Below are 16,353 nucleotides of genomic sequence, written 5' to 3'. Positions count from 1 at the left end.
CCTGGCTCTCATATTAAATGTGTTTTTTCTAAACGTGCAGTGTGCTAACTTGCTAAAGGACATGAACTCTTGTTTTCTTCAAACTAGAAGGTGAATGTAACTATAGTAAATCCGTTCTCATGAAGTTCACCGCGCTTGTAGAAATGTATTAACTGAATGCAACAGTGTAGACTAATGTTAAACACAAGGTCGCCCAAACCGGTACAGACAATGGAGCTACTGACCGAAGATGCGCAAAGAATTACAAAAGGATGAAATCATACCGGACATTCTACCTCTAAAGACATCAATCATATGGACCAATAAAATGCCTGAGAACTGATGCTGGGTGAAAGATTCAATGACATAATGCAAATTTAATTGGTTAAAGATAGTGGGGTGCAACCCCTTGTCCAATCAGATTTTAGGGGAATGTACAACGAAAAAGAGATAAAACCCCTTGAGACACGGAAATGAGTTAGTTAGTTAGGGAGATGCTGATGCGATTTGATATGATTCAGACACTTTGATTGGTGACTTGCTGATTTTACTTAGAACCATCCTTGCCCTTAGGTTGCCCATTTACACTTTACCTCCTTATGAGGGAAGTGCCCTGTTGTAAGTAAGGCACATGAAGTACATTTTATATCAACAAGTCTTATTCCTTGTTAATAGGCAAAAATAATATTACAGTTAAACATTGAGATACCTGTTAAGAATATTGTAACATAGTATAATTATTAGGCCTTTAAGTATGTTTATATATTAAACTTATATAGTTGTTAGAATGTAGATACTGGAAATGGTACAGTCCTAACTCACCTTAGAATGTGATGACTGATGGTCTAGCCAGGAGCCCAGGTTAGAATGTTGAGTGAGGAGCTGATCAGATGGCTGTATGAAGAGTTCGGTGAATAAAGTACTTAACTTGAAGCTTGGACTCCTGTCTATGATTACAACATTAAATTGGCGACGAGGATGGGATACTGCGCAGGGGGCAGTTGAACTCTTCACCCCTGATGCTGGTGTAAGGAGAATTGCTGATTTGGAGCCATCCTGTGAGTAAAATCACCCTGAACTGCTGGGTCACTTAGACAGCCAGGACATCCTTATTATTCGTGGTGACAGAACCATCATATATATAGTGGAAGAATGAACTAAATGTGCAGAGTTAAACTGTGAGCTCGAAGAGCTAATTGGACGACAATTCTGCCTGGTGTTGTGACCGTTTTATATACTGAGTGTAGCAGTTGTGTGAAGTTTTTCAAGAGAGAGCGTTGAGATCGTCAGCTTCGTGGCAAAATGATCTCCAGCCGTGCGTGAAGCTGAATAGGAGAAGTGTTTGGCGTTGCGGCATTGTACCCGGAGCGGCGCGAAGTACCGGAGAAGAGAGGAGGCAAGAGGAGTCCAGCTGAGCGGCTAAGTGATTATAGCCGTGTGCGTAGCCGGAGGCGAAAGCGTTCGTGTCAGTGACATTCGGGCGCGTTAAGTGTGAGGAAGGCTGTCAAGGTTTGTGACGCCTTGTCAACAACGCCTGAGCGGAGGGAGAGGCACGCCCACGTTGTTGACATTCCGGACGTGCTTGTCTTCGACGAAGCGCTGTAGGTGCTTGCGGCGTTCTTCCAACAGCGTCAGTACGCTGTATTGAAAAGGTGGCAGTGCTGTCAGAGCTTTGGCAAGTTTTTTTCCAACAGCGTCAGTACGCGGTGTTGAACCGTGGCAAAATAAGGATTGAACGCAGAAAAACAACAGAGGCAGTCACCGAAGCGTGGTGCAACTGACAGAGTTGGGCGGAGCCAAGACATAGGAAGTCCCAATAAAAACAATTGGAGGCATATTTTCATGGCACTGCTAAATAGGAAGGACTGATACTTCAAGTGTTTTTCTTTTCTTTTCTTTTCCATATGCATTAAGTGTTACACAAGTGTGTGTGTGTGTGTGGACAAGGTGAAATTATAAGCAATTATAATAGCAACTGTAATAAGTTTAATGTTGTTATTTCATTAATTTACAGGCTGGAAGTTAACAAATTCTAGAAAATATTACCTAAGTTAAGCATTCAGAGTATTTAATCACATAAGCATTAACATAACATGGCTGCTGCAAGCATGAACCAACCCCCACCCTTCCTAAATGATGTAGGAGAGCCAAGTGTACTTTGGAAGGATTGGATAAAATTGTTCGAATCATATATAATTGCCATTGGGGGTGAAAAACATTCATCGTTACGAAAGCAGCATATTCTTTTACATAATCTAGGAATACATGGTAGGAAGGTTTACGATAACCTACCAGATCCTGAGGATGAAGGGGAAGAAGGAGAAGATCTGGATGAATATGAAAAGACTCTTAAAAAATTAGAGGATCACTTTGGACTAAAAATAAATGTTGTACTGGAAAGACATAAGTTTTTTTCTAGAGCACAAGGTAAAGATGAAAGAGTGTCAAGCTATATAGCTTGTTTGAAGGGTTTGGCAATCACTTGTGATTTTGGGAGCCTTGAGGACTCGTTAATAAGAGATCAATTAGATAGATGCACCAATAATAACAAAGTGCAAGAAAAATTATTAATTTTAAACCCCTCGTTAAAGGAAGCAATTGAAATTGCTAAGAGCATCGAGCATACAGCAGAATGCATGAGTTTGATTAAAAATACCATGACGGTAGATGAAGTGAGGGAAGTTAAGATTAGTTCTAAACAGGATTATAGAGAATCGAAACAAGAGGAAGAATGTAAGGTCCAGGAAGTATTACATACGAAAAGTTCTATAGATAACACAAAAAATAGGTGTTATAGGTGTGGAAATAACAAACATTTAGCAAATAACCCAGACTGTCCTGCTAGGAGCTGCATATGCAGGAGATGTGGAGCCGGAGGGCATTATGCTAGAATGTGTAAAGGTGAAAAACATGAACAAGGAGGTACGAGAACTGTGCACAAGGTAGAAGAGGGTAAAGACTACCATAGTAAATTTGTGTTACAAACGAAGAATAGTAGCGGAACAAAAAGTATGAATGAAATTTACCCTTCGTGTGACATTATTTTAGAAGGTGAGAGAGTGAGAGTGTTTGCAGATTTGTGCTCTCCGTTCACAATTATAAATTATGAGATGTATGAAAACAAATTCAAGACGAAAGGATATATTTTACAACCGGCAGATATATCCCCAAGTGGGTACAACAATGATCCAATACCATTGGAAGGTATGATGAATATGCAAATAACATTCAAGGATAGACAGATTAAGGGTAAAGTTTACTTTACCAGGAAGGGATCTAGTCTTCTTGGTTGGAAACATCAAAAAGAATTAGGCATACGACTTGACCCTCATCTAGAAGAACCAGTACTAGTGGTGGAAAATCTTAAAAAGGACCACGAAATATGTAAAGAGTTCCCTAACGTGTTTGATGACAGACTTGGCCTTTTGATTAACTACCAACACAAGATTATTGTGAAAGATGGAGCAATCCCTATAGCTCACAAGGTGAGATCCATCCCACTCCTCATGCGTGAACCTTTAAAACAGGAGTTGAGTAGATTGAAACAACAAGGTGTGATTGAACCAATTGAAAGTTCATTATGGCTAGCTCCAATTGTTGTGGCCCGAAAACCTAACGGAAAAGGTATACGTGTATGTGTAGATCTCAGAGACTTAAATGCTAACATTTGGGTGGATAGATTCCCCGTGCCTAAGATTAATGAGATGTTGAGTACAATGGGCCCGGCAAAAGTTTTTAGTGTCATCGACCTTTCCTCAGCATATCACCAAGTTGAATTGCACCCCTCTTCGCGTTCGCTCACCTCTTTTATCACACCGTTTGGTGCTTTCAGGTATTGTAGAATGCCGTTTGGGCTAGCGTCCGCTGCGGCTGTGTTCCAGCGCATCATGCAAAATATCCTGAAAGACATCAACCATGTTCTATGTTTCCAGGACGACATGTTGATTTACGGCAATAGCAAACAAGAACATGATGATACTCTAAGAGAAGTATTCAAAGTTTTATGTCAGGCCGGAATGACTATTAAAAAGGAAAAGTGCTGATTTGGAGTAGAGTCTGTAGAATATCTAGGTCATAGAATTTCAAAGGAAGAGGTCCATCCTAAATATGATTTAGTCGAAGCAGTAAGAGAAGCTGTGGCTCCTACAAACAAACAGGAACTCAGATCTTTCCTAGGTCTGGCTGAATATATTGCTAAATTTGTACATAATTTCGCTATGGTTACAGCACCTATGAGGAATTTGTTAAAAAAAGATGTGCAATTCGTATGGGATGTAGAATGTCAACAGGCATTTAACATGATTAAGGGAGCAATATACAATTCTCCACATTTGGGAATTTTTGATTCCAGGCATAAAACTTGGGTGACCACGGATGCCAGTGGTCAGGGATTGGGTGCAACCCTATCCCAATGCGTTGATGGGCAAGAAAAGATTGTTGCTTTTGCATCTAGAGCATTGTGTGGTGCAGAAGGGAACTACTCGACTATTGAAAGAGAGACGTTGGCCTGTTTTTGGGCTGTAAATCATTTCAAATTCTTCCTTTGGGGTTTACCATTCACAATAAGAACTGACCATAAGCCATTAGTCAATGTATTAACCACTCAAGGTAGAGAACGTGCCACTCCTCATATAGCGAAGTGGATATTAGGTCTCGGAAGCTACAATTTCGAAGTGATATATGTGCCTGGTAGCAAAAACACAATAGCTGACTACCTGTCCAGGTCCACGAAGCAAAAATCGGAAAATACTGTTGAACAGGAGTATAGGAAGGAAATAATAAATCCCGAACCCATACTGTGGGTGGAACTGGCAAGTTTAACTAAGGAGGAATGGGTAAAAGAAACCAGGGAAGACAATGTATTGAACCTATTGAGAGAGAAAATTGTCAACGGGTGGCCAAATAGACTAAAAGATATGGAGGATGACCTTAAGGGATACTGGGATATCAGATCAGAACTTCATATTTCTGATAATCTAATCATGAGAGGGGAGAGAGTCATACCTCCGGAGAAATTGTGGAACAAACTAATAGAGTTAGCACATGAAGGTCATTTAGGGAGGAGCATGACGAAAAATAAATTAAGAGCTACATACTGGTTCCCAAAAATGGATGGGTTAGTAGAAAACTCTGTGAGAGAATGCACAACATGTGCACTTAGTGATAGAACTAACATAACACGCAAAGCTCCAATGTCACCAATGAGTGTGCCGCTTAAACCGTGGGACAAACTCGGGTTGGACATTATAGGACCAATTGATCACCTAAGTTGCAAGGGAAAATATGTTTGTGTCTTAATTGATTATCATTCTCATTGGACATTATTCAAAATTGTAAATCAAATCACAACGAGGGATGTGATCTTATTCTTAACTGAATCATTCATGAGTGAAGGAGTTCCCACCACATTAGTGACAGATAATGGTGTGCAATTTACATCGGATGCTATGAAAGTTTTCTTGAATAATTGGGGCATCCGTCAATTTAGGACTGCTTTATATAACCCTAAGGCAAATGGGTTGGTGGAGAGGATGAATAGAATGTTCAAGGAATGCATTCAGGGAGCGAAGGTGTCAAGGAAGCCATGTGAGGATGCGCTAAGACAAATGTTATGGGCGTATCACACCACACCTAATGCAGTCACAAGTGTATCACCATTTCAATCCTTGAAGGGTAGACACCCTGGTACTAAACTGAATCCTAACTGGCTGAGAGGTGGTGAACAAGTACACGAGCAGAAGGAAGTTAGTGCTGAATGTGTTAAGCGTAAGCAAGAAAAATATAGGAATTGGTACAATGATAAATTTGGCACTAAAGAAGGGTTTTGGCAAGTAGGACAAAGAGTGAAAGTCAGACTCCCTGATAAGTTGCAACATGGAAATAGCAAATTCTCAGATCCACTTAGAATCAGAGAAATTTTGAAAAATGTTGTCAGATTAGAGGATGGCAAATGCTGGAGCATGGACAGAATAGTGCGCCATCAGGAGTCGAAGAATGATGAGAGAGAAAGGTTGACCACAGCAAATGAGTCCTTTGGTCTGGCAGACCAACAATGTAGCACTCGGATCAGAAGAAGCCCTGCATGGTGTAAGGACTTTATCTTTTCTCGCTAAGGAGGGGAGATATGTTGTAAGTAAGGCACATGAAGTACATTTTATATCAACAAGTCTTATTCCTTGTTAATAGGCGAAAATAATATTACAGTTAAACATTGTGATACCTGTTAAGAATATTGTAACATAGTATAATTATTAGGCCTTTAAGTATGTTTATATATTAAACTTATATAGTTGTTAGAATGTAGATACTGGAAATGGTACAGTCCTAACTCACCTTAGAATGTGATGACTGATGGTCTAGCCAGGAGCCTAGGTTAGAATGTTGAGTGAGGAGCTGATCAGATGGCTGTATGAAGAGTTCGGTGAATAAAGTACTTAACTTGAAGCTTGGACTCCTGTCTATGATTACAACGTCCTGGAAACATAGAACATGGTTGATGTCTTTCAGGATATTTTGCATGATGCGCTGGAACACAGCCGCAGCGGACGCTAGCCCAAACGGCATTCTACAATACCTGAAAGCACCAAACGGTGTGATAAAAGAGGTGAGCGAACGCGAAGAGGGGTGCAATTCAACTTGATGATATGCTGAGGAAAGGTCGATGACACTAAAAACTTTTGCCGGGCCCATTGTACTCAACATCTCATTAATCTTAGGCAAGGGGAATCTATCCACCCAAATGTTAGCATTTAAGTCTCTGAGATCTACACATACACGTATACCTTTTCCGTTAGGTTTTCGGGCCACAACAATCGGAGCTAGCCATAATGAACTTTCAATTGGTTCAATCACACCTTGTTGTTCCATTTCGTGGTCCTTTTTAAGATTTTCCACCACTAGTACTGGTTCTTCTAGATTAGGGTCAAGTCGTATGCCTAATTCTTTTTGGTGTTTCCAACCAAGAAGACTAGATCCCTTCCTGGTAAAGTAAACTTTACCTTTAATCTGTCCATCCTTGAATGTTATTTGCATATTCATCATACCTTCCAATGGTATTGGATCATTGTTGTACCCACTTGGGGACATATCTGCCGGTTGTAAAATATATCCTTTCGTCTTGAATTTGTTTTCATACATCTGAATCATGTGGACCAATAAAATGCCTGAGAATTGATGTGGGGTGAAAGATTCAATGACATAATGTAAATTTAATTGGTTAAATAGTGGGGTGCAACCCCTTGTCCAATCAGATTTTAGGGGAATGTACAACGAAAAAGGGATAAAACCCCTTGAGACACAGAAATGAGTTAGTTAGTTAGGGAGATGCTGGCGCGATTTGATATGATTCAGACACTTTGCCACTTTGATTGGTGACTTGCTGATTTTACTTAGAACCATCCTTGCCCTTAGGTTGCCCATTTACACTTTACCTCCTTATGAGGGAAGTGCCCCTTTTCAGAGGGATGAGTTCCTGACTGATGGCAAATCAACTGATGTCCTGAAGACGAAGACTGAACCTGAGTGCTGACCCAAACCTTGGAGGGTAACTATACAACAATGAAATTGTGATTGTCTGTTTGCTTTTCCTTTCTAGGTACCAACGGCTTTTCTTTTGACAGAGACCTTAGCTAGATGGTTTCCAAATTGGTGTTACTAAATTGTTGTGCATGAAGCCCAACATGCCAATGCTAATTAGAGGTTAGTTGAGAGGGGTTCACCAAACTGACGCAAATAGACAAATGACGGAATGAATGCTTTGTTAACGATACTCTGCTAAGGATAGCTTATGTTCACATTTTGCTACTTTCTGATGTTTGTGATTCTCGCTTTGATGAAATCTTATCAGAGTTGCCCTATTGTGACAATTTTATTATGCTTATTGGTTTTAAGGTTAATAAACTTGCTAGTAGTATTGTAACAAATAGGGAATAAATATCACTAAAATTATACTAAACTGGTGTGGTTATTAATGACTGAAAGGTCAGGGTGGTGTCCTGAGTCTAACTAAATGTCATTAACTAAAGTGAAATGCATTGTGGTAATAAGTATTGATGATATATTGATTGATATGATGATTAGTTATCTCGTCCTAAGGTGTCTCTCAACAGGGTCAAAAGATTCATTGGCCTAAAACGAGTCCTAATGTGTAATGTGTAATAATCTATCAAAAAGGGACGCGTTAACATGACCACAATGAGGAACATCAGACAGGGAGAAGTGGGGATCTTACCTTCTCTGTTGAGAAGCGTTGAGGCTCTAGGAATGGGTCAACCAGCATGGTGTCTGACAATTCACCTACCACCTGGCTATCTCTCTCATCCTCGGAGCTGACATTCTAATATGAAGTCATGTTGCTAACCACGAGTGGCTGGAGGTGGTGTAGTATATCTGTGCCCTGTACAGTACGAATCAGGTTGTGCCTCTTCACCACTGAGGAAGCACTCACTTCTGTACCATCCTGTGTCTGGGGCAGTGAGCCTTGCGGGATACGTTTTTGTATTAATGGAATTTCCCCCTTCACCACACAATTTATCTAATACTCAGTTACTCAGGTTCTGAGAAAGAAATTTCTGAAGATTGGGCCCAAGCTATTCTCATCACCTCAGTCTGGCCAAAAAGGGTGAGGCATGCAAACCTACTGAGAAATTCCCAGTGTGCTCCGTCTTCCTCTCAGTTTCGTCCTTCTCTCCCAGTGGAAGGAGTAGGTACTACAACCAAATCTCCTGAGTTTCTACTTTCATGCCTGGAATTTGAGAGGATACGCCTTTTCTCCTTCCAGTTCCATTCCTTTGTCCTCTACAAAACTGGTGCACTCTGGAAAGTAGAACAGATTTGTATCTCTGTGTAGACAGCAGAATGTATTCCCTTTGAAGGTGAACCTGTCTAAGGCCCCGAGTTTTGGCACTATGAAGCCATACATTGCTGCCTTGCCAGAACTTAAACCTAGTTTTGATTATTTTGATCAGTGTTCCCTTTGAGCCTCTTCAGAGCTGCCAGTTGCGACTGTTATGGTTTGGCCTTTACCTCATCGAGCATGTCAGTGAGTTGCAGCACTGAGTGTGTGTACCCACCTTTCACAAGCTTCTTTCTAGTCAAACTGGATCTCAGACATAAGGCTACTCTCCTGCCTAAGGTAGAGATCCCTGTTCATCTGGGGCAGTTCATCAACTGTCCTACCTTTTATACTCTGCCCAACCCAAGGAGTAGGAGAGATTTTACCTGCTGGACACCAGGAGAGGGGTCAGTTAAAATTCTGACTGCACCAAGATGATCAGGGCAGATGACCAGGTATTTGTTGAGGTATGCAGGAAAGGCAGTTTAGAAAATCGTTCCTGCTATATAATACACTTTCTACATCTATGCTACACTTGCCAAAACACTAACCACCAAAGGGAATCCAGGCTCATTTCAATGGTGCAAAGTCCTCAAAATCAGTGCTTTCCAGTGGTGTTCCTGTGGCCAACATGGATTGTGCTTTGACATGGGTTTCCCTTCATACCTTCACAATGCGTTATAGTTATTTTGTAAGATGAGAACGGATGGTCCTTTTGCAGGGTCACTTCCTTGTCTCACCCCTCCTTCAGACCCACCTCCAGAGGGTGGTGAAGTTTTGACTGCTTTAGAATTTCTTCAGCAGGTGAGGAATCTGGAGGTAGAATTATCCATCAGAAGAAAAAGTTATATCAGGAACAGTCTTTCTGATGGATTTCTACCTGCAGATTCCTCCAGCGATGGCATACACCTTCCGTTTTGAAAAATGGTCATAGGTCATTGAAAATACTTCAATTAAATGTCTCAAACTGACCTTATCATTCCTTGTCTTTGTCTCAAGGGCACAGAAACAACAGACAGGGACATCACTGCACCAGGATGGGCACCTTATTGCTCCATTTGATGTCACACCACTGTTGTTTCTGGTGCAAGGATGCAGCTGGCTCCCCATAAAGGAGCTGAAGACCTATAGAAATCATTATAAATCCAGTCAAGTGCCTAGAGAACAGAAAGGATTTAAAGAATTTCCACAAGGTAAATAATTATTGGCGTGCAAGTCAGCGAATACTACTGCTGTAATAGTTTTTAGGGCCAGGAGCTTTGAGCAAAACATATACATGGACAGAGGGCTTCATTTTTAGGTCTGCTGTGAGTAGTTTGTAAGCACTTAAAAATATATGCTTTCCTGGAGGAGCTTTTCGTTAACCCTGTTCATTTGTTGATGTGTTACGCACATTTTGTTTCTGCCCACTATAGAAAACCACATATCTAGTGGGCTAGTCCAATGGAGCCATAGTTTCATTTCTCTTTAAGTGATGGGGGTAGGATGATCCACAGAGAAAGTAGTCTTTTTCAGTGCCAGGGACTTGTGGGCTAGTGTTTAAAAAAAAAAAAAAATTACATATATTTTCATTTATTTCAATTTTCCTGAAGGCCATCCAACTCCCCAGACACTGCTCCTGGACCCTCGCATCCTACATGCATAACTTGCACTGACTTTGTTTTGGGTTAGAAAAGTCCCTTATATGGTGACTGACATGCACGCCTGCTGTGAGGGCTATGGTTGCAAACGTGTCTGGATCCCTGGTGCTGATTTTTGTTGTCATGGGGGAACACAGATCACCATAACATAGGCCTGCCTCATGAACTGCATTTTGTTTTGTTTTTTTACCGGGAACGGCACCCAAAGTGCTATCCTCATAGTGGTTAAAAGCCTTTGCCCAGAGTTTTGCAGCATGAGTGGGGTGGTGGCAGCATACCGAGTAGTAATTAGTAGAGGTGAACAGGCTCTTTTTCAAGGGGAACTGAAGTGAGCTTACAGGCTCACTCAGGAAAAGTTCCACTGCTGTGTGTTTAACTCAACCTCATCAAGTTAGTATGCTTTGCTGTGCAGTGCTCGTATGCAGCATGCGTGGGCTGGGTGTAGGTGTGCCTGTGAATGGTACAATACAAGGAAGATTCTGAGTTTCATATTAGGGGAGCAAGGGCTGACTGGAGGAGCAGGAGGAGGTAAGGGATTTGTAGACTGCTGCATTCTTGTGAGCTGGGTGGGACACACACTGGAGGAAGGAAAGCCAGGCTAGACTCTCCAGTACACTTCAAAGGGTGTGCTTTGATTCAGGGAGCGGTCACTGGAAATGGGCCTGTGCCCATCTTAGGAAGGAGATGGAGCTGATAAGAGGATCATAAATATTAGTGCTGGGGCCCTGGGGTAACCTTTTAAAACACATTACTGTGGCTAACATCCAGGTGTGAACCTCTAGCCACTACTGTGGCCTCTGTTGTGGAGCTATCAGATTTTGATTCCCTTCTACTGTGACAGATTGTGTTCTGGAGGAAGGGGATAGCAGAGGAGTGGACACTTCAGAAGGAAGCAGACCCCAACACAAACTTTAAAGACTTTAAGAAGAAAGCTTGAGGCTGCTATGATTGTCCACTGTCAAGCAGCTAAAGGGGAAGCTCTGCAAGGTTTCTACCTGTGACCAGAGCAGGAGGTTAAGGCCTTTCAGTGCCCTAGCTGAGTGAGGGAATATCACCCAGGGGCATTCAAGAGCACCTGCCCCTGTAACCTGGAGCACTAGGGTATGCCTGCTTGCCAAGACCAGCGAGCCCTGTGAGGAAGAGGAGCGTGCTGGAGGGAGCGAGGTCCAATAGGGGATTCTAGTGAGTGGATCCTTGTAGCAAGGTGTGAGAAGACAGCTGCTGCATAGATTGGATTATTGCTTGTGTGGAGGTTCAAGTTGGTGACCTCCGTATGCCAGAGGTGGCCACTGTGAAGTTAGCTGTGGTCATCATCACTGCCATGACGATCAAGCTGTCTCTATTGTGCAGAGTTTAGGTCAGCAAACCTGTGCGGCAGAGGGGGCCACGGTGAAGGTAACCATGCCAATTGGACTGCTATCCATGTGCCTTGTGTAAGTCAGTGACTCCATATGCCAGAGGGGGCCACAGTGAATAGAAACCTGTTGCTGTGCATATCGGATGTCATCTTCACGAGAATAGACCATGGTGGTGACCTATGCAGGCCAGAACCCCAACTGAGGATCTGAACCAGAGAATGTCAAATTCCTCCCCCAACCTTTGAGGAAGACCACAAGAAACATACAGTTGTTGCATTGGAGGAACGCCAAGGACACCCAACCATGGTACCAGTAGAACTGCGTGATTGATACTCACCAAAAGCAGCCACTACAGCTGCCGCACCCATGAGAGAAACGTCTTGGGGACTTCGGTCAGGTAATCCCTGCTGGTGTGGTTAAGAGTTATCAAAAGGCTGGAAGGCCCTAGGGGAACTTGTCTGGAAGATAGCGCTTCAGCGTTGTAATACTTTTGACTTTTCTAAGAGAGTTGGAGTGGAACTCCTGAGACTTGGACTGCTAGTGGGGTCTAACCTGGTTGTCACCTATAGTGAATGGGGAACAACTACTACCGTTAGTCGGGGGAGTGGGACTCGGGGGCTTGCTTACTAAACACTAGAGCCCTGACTTAAGGGGGCTGTGTGTATTGTTTGTGTATGACACATTTCACTTTATGTTTGTATTATCATACAATCATTTAGTGCTTTCATTGAACTTACTTTGAGCTGTGAGCTTCAGTTCACCCCCTTTTATCTACACCCCGTAAGAGAAGCCTTGGACCACTCGACTTGTGCAACCACTGAGAGTTAAGTGTTCATGGCGTGCTTGGTCTAGTCTGGTTTAAAAGGCCTCAACCCCTATGGTTAGACCCAGAAATTCCTGCTTGCTCTGTGACCCTCTGGCATTGGATTCTGACAATTGGCCCAAGTGGTGATGCGCCTCACATTTAGCAGCCTTGTAAACAGTTGTGGCATTGGCCATTTTCAATTTATATCAGTAGTATAGGTCCAGTTTCTACACACAGGCAGCACATGTAGACAACAGGGTTGGTAATAAACCATGTTACCTAGAAAAACTGTTGTGTATTCAGAGTCTAACATCCCCTTAGGACAGGTCAATCTCAGGCACATGCAGACTGTGACCCCTAATGCATTTTGCCAGAGTTTTCCCAAGACATTCACTATCTTTAATTTCTAAAATGCCCTAGGGGATTACACCAATTACGGGAGTAAATCACTTGGGTGACTTGAGCCTAGCAGATTCTAAAAATTCAATTGGCTCTCCCGAAGGCTAAAGGAGAGGAGAAGGCCAAAGAGTTTGAGATAGAGAGCTTAAGTCACGCCCGTTAGAAACATGAGGAGAGGAAGCTGTAGAGATACAAGGAATGAGCCCAGGAAGATAAATGACAAGCAGGATAGGTAAGAGAAACAGAGAGAAAGGGAGGAGAAACAGATGGAAGAGGAAAGGGAACTGGAGAGGAAAAGGATAGCCCTTGAGGGAGAGAAATTTAGGATGGCAGCACTGACACCTCCATCTAAGATATGTAACTCTATAACCAGTTCAGGCCAGGTTGTGGCCAAGACTCCAAGAGATCTTGTGCATATGTATGCGGAAGGTCAGGACATCTTGAAATGGTTTGTGAGTTTTGAGATTGCTTGTAAGGTGTAGGCCTTAAATGAGGAGTCTAAGGCAGCTGCTTAATGGGGCACATGCCTTTGGAAGGGACAGCCGTCATTTGAAGGATGTGTGGTGCGGCAGATGGCCTATGATTGAAATAAGGGAGCTCTGATTAGAGTGTGCTGTCTGAAGCCAGCTCAGTACCATCAAGGGTTCTGGGACTGCAGGATAGCAGATAGTGTTTGGATTCATGGAGTAATGAGTGATTGGAATGAGTGGGTAAGATGGATGAAGGCTAAGGACTTTCATTCCTTTAACAAGTTGATGTTGACAGAGCGACTCAAGGAGGAGTGCTCCACTCCATTAGGGCAATACTTATCTGATCTGACAGAGAGGGGTCCAGAGAAGCTTGCAGAGTTAGCTGACAAGTGGTTAGCTAACATTGTTCATAAGAGGCTAGAACAGCATGGTTCTAAGCCAAAGTGGGAGAGGGCTGATTCCAAATCAGAGCGTAAGGGCCAGAGTCATTCTACTGGGACTCGAGGAGGACCAAATGGTATTGGTGTGTCTGAGAAGGAGCATCAAAAGAAGGGAGGACAGGGAAGTTCTTCCAAGTCCAAGGTGGTGACTTGCTACAAGTGTCGCCAGGTGGGACACTACAAGGGGGGATTGTCAAGTGAAACGCCCTGACCCAGCAACACCTGTGATAGTAAGCATGTTACATATGGGTGGAGGGACACGAGAGGGCCCGGTTACACTTAACCTAGTAGCTATGGAAATCTGGGAGAGGGACCCAAATGCTCTGAAGCACAGTCATCCTAATATGATGGGGTTTGTAAATACAGCTTGGTAGTAGTGGTTTACAATCGCACCTCTGAATACACATGTATAAGCGGGTAAAATATAATCTTTGAACATACAAAATTATTTTAGTTGGGTGCTACATAGCTATCAGAAACCCTACTAGAAAGAGTGTAGATTACACTGGGCCACAAGGGCCCGTGTGTACATAGGACAAACAGAAGATATCACACCACTCAATGTCAAGTCCAAAATAAATTAAATGTCCATAAAAAAGAATTTGTTTTAAGATTTAATTATACGGTTTTATTCAAACGTGTGGAATTCTGTCATCTTCAGTACATTCGTAATCAGCAGACATGTATTTCATCATGCAGGGACGTTTTCAAGGCAAAGCTTTACGCAGATAATTTTGAAAGTACATAGTTTCCTAGGATGAACAAAGTGTAGTATGACCATAGGTTGCGATGTTCGTCAAATGTAACAGAATAAGAGGAGGAACATATGTGTTCCTAAAGGCAGTAGGCCCTTCAAATGTGAGATGCTGCTGCTGAGAGTAATGGTCCACCTCCAATGGTGCAGGATCCAACAATAACTCTCCTACGTCACTGTTAGTGGGTGAACTGGGTTATCCTGTTAATATATATGTTGGGGTTGAAGAGTAAATTCTTTCTTTCAGAACCGAATCCTGTATTGAGGCAACACAGTATAAAAAGTAAAGTTAGTCACCTAGTCGGGTAGTGTGACGATGCAGTAAAAAAAGTAAGGGTGACACCAATGATGTATTAGTTGGTGACTGACAAAGGACTATACAAGGGGAGCAGAGATCTGGGACCCACCAGAACTAGTAGAAAACGATAGAAAGTGATATGGTTCTTTTCTAAAAGATCGTAATGGTAAAGTATGGTTGGCAGTTTGAAAAAATAGTAGGAGACCTTAATAAGCTTCAATCTCTTCCATGTCTGTCCTTGGTACTGCAACATGGTGTACTAGACGAGAGGTTTGTGCAGGACGTTAATATTTATTGAAGGAAAGTGCCTGCCCTGTGGGATATTAAGGCCTTCTGCACTATGATTAAGAGGATGTACCTTAATCCTGGGAAGATGTTTCCTGGTACCAAGGATATCAGTTTGGTTTCTAGTAGAGAAGGCATGGAGTATGCGCTTGGCAGGGTTGAAATTGAAATCAATGTCAAAGCGTTCATGGTTGATGTTGGGGAAAAAGGAAAAGCAAGATGCTGGATGTCTCCTGGGCAATGATATGATTTTTCCTGGCTTGGTGTCAGGACCAAAAGCTTTTATGACTTGGACCATGTCAGCTGTGCTGACCAGAGCACAGGCTGCACATCAGTCTCAGAGTGGGGACTGGGATAGTTCCTGATTTACAGAGACCAGGACAAGGTTGTTTCCAGGGAAGGGCGGACTCCAGGAAGGCAGTGGCTGTGGTGGTCACTGCTTCTGCACCATAGGGAGATGAGGCTCTTAAAGCGGACCAGGTGTTGCAGTCTGGTTCCCTTCCAGAGCTGTATGGTTTGCTGGCTGCTGGACGGCCTACCTTGGAAGATTTATTCAGGTTACAGAAAGAATGATCTATGCGTGTGGGATTTCGCAAAAGGCCCAGGAACAGGTCAGCAAGGGAGAGGTCTGGATACATTAAGCTGGCTGGGATCACGGCCTAGTTTATAGTGAGACAGTGAATCCTGAGCCAGGTACTAGCAATATGTTAGTGGTTTCAATAGTGCACACAACATTACTGCTGTCACTTTGAGCCTCTGTTATACTGTATGCAGAGACATAAAAAGGTTCTGTAGAACCTGTTCCCCTTGCCAGATGAGAGGTAAGACAGGAGGGAGGACAAAGGCACCCCTAGTGCCTCTACCAGTTGTAGGTGTCACATTTGAGTGGGTGGGACTAGATTTAGGTCCCGATTTCGATTTTGACGGTATTACTGCCAATCCCCATTGCTGCAGACCCGAGTATGCCGTCAAATAGACGGTGTTCCGATCGCCATTTTTGGATGTATTGCAGCTGAGCCGCCAACTGCCATGACAGAGTGCTCTTCCCAGCCGTCAGGGAGGCCATTGCAGGACCCAATGGACATCATAAAT

General features: G+C 42.9%; 1 long non-coding RNA gene across 1 annotated transcript in view; it reads right to left on the bottom strand.

Moving 5' to 3' along the window:
* Positions 1-16,353, bottom strand: part of LOC138285037 (uncharacterized) — a 203,219-nt gene that overhangs the window by 69,024 nt on the left and 117,842 nt on the right. The gene's annotated exons all lie outside the window — the stretch shown is intronic.

The sequence above is a fragment of the Pleurodeles waltl genome, chromosome 3_1 (assembly GCF_031143425.1).
Source record: "Pleurodeles waltl isolate 20211129_DDA chromosome 3_1, aPleWal1.hap1.20221129, whole genome shotgun sequence".
Classification (NCBI taxonomy): Eukaryota; Metazoa; Chordata; class Amphibia; order Caudata; family Salamandridae; genus Pleurodeles; species Pleurodeles waltl.
The sequence above is the reverse complement of the archived record's forward strand: the minus strand, read 5'-3'. Positions and strand labels throughout refer to the sequence as shown.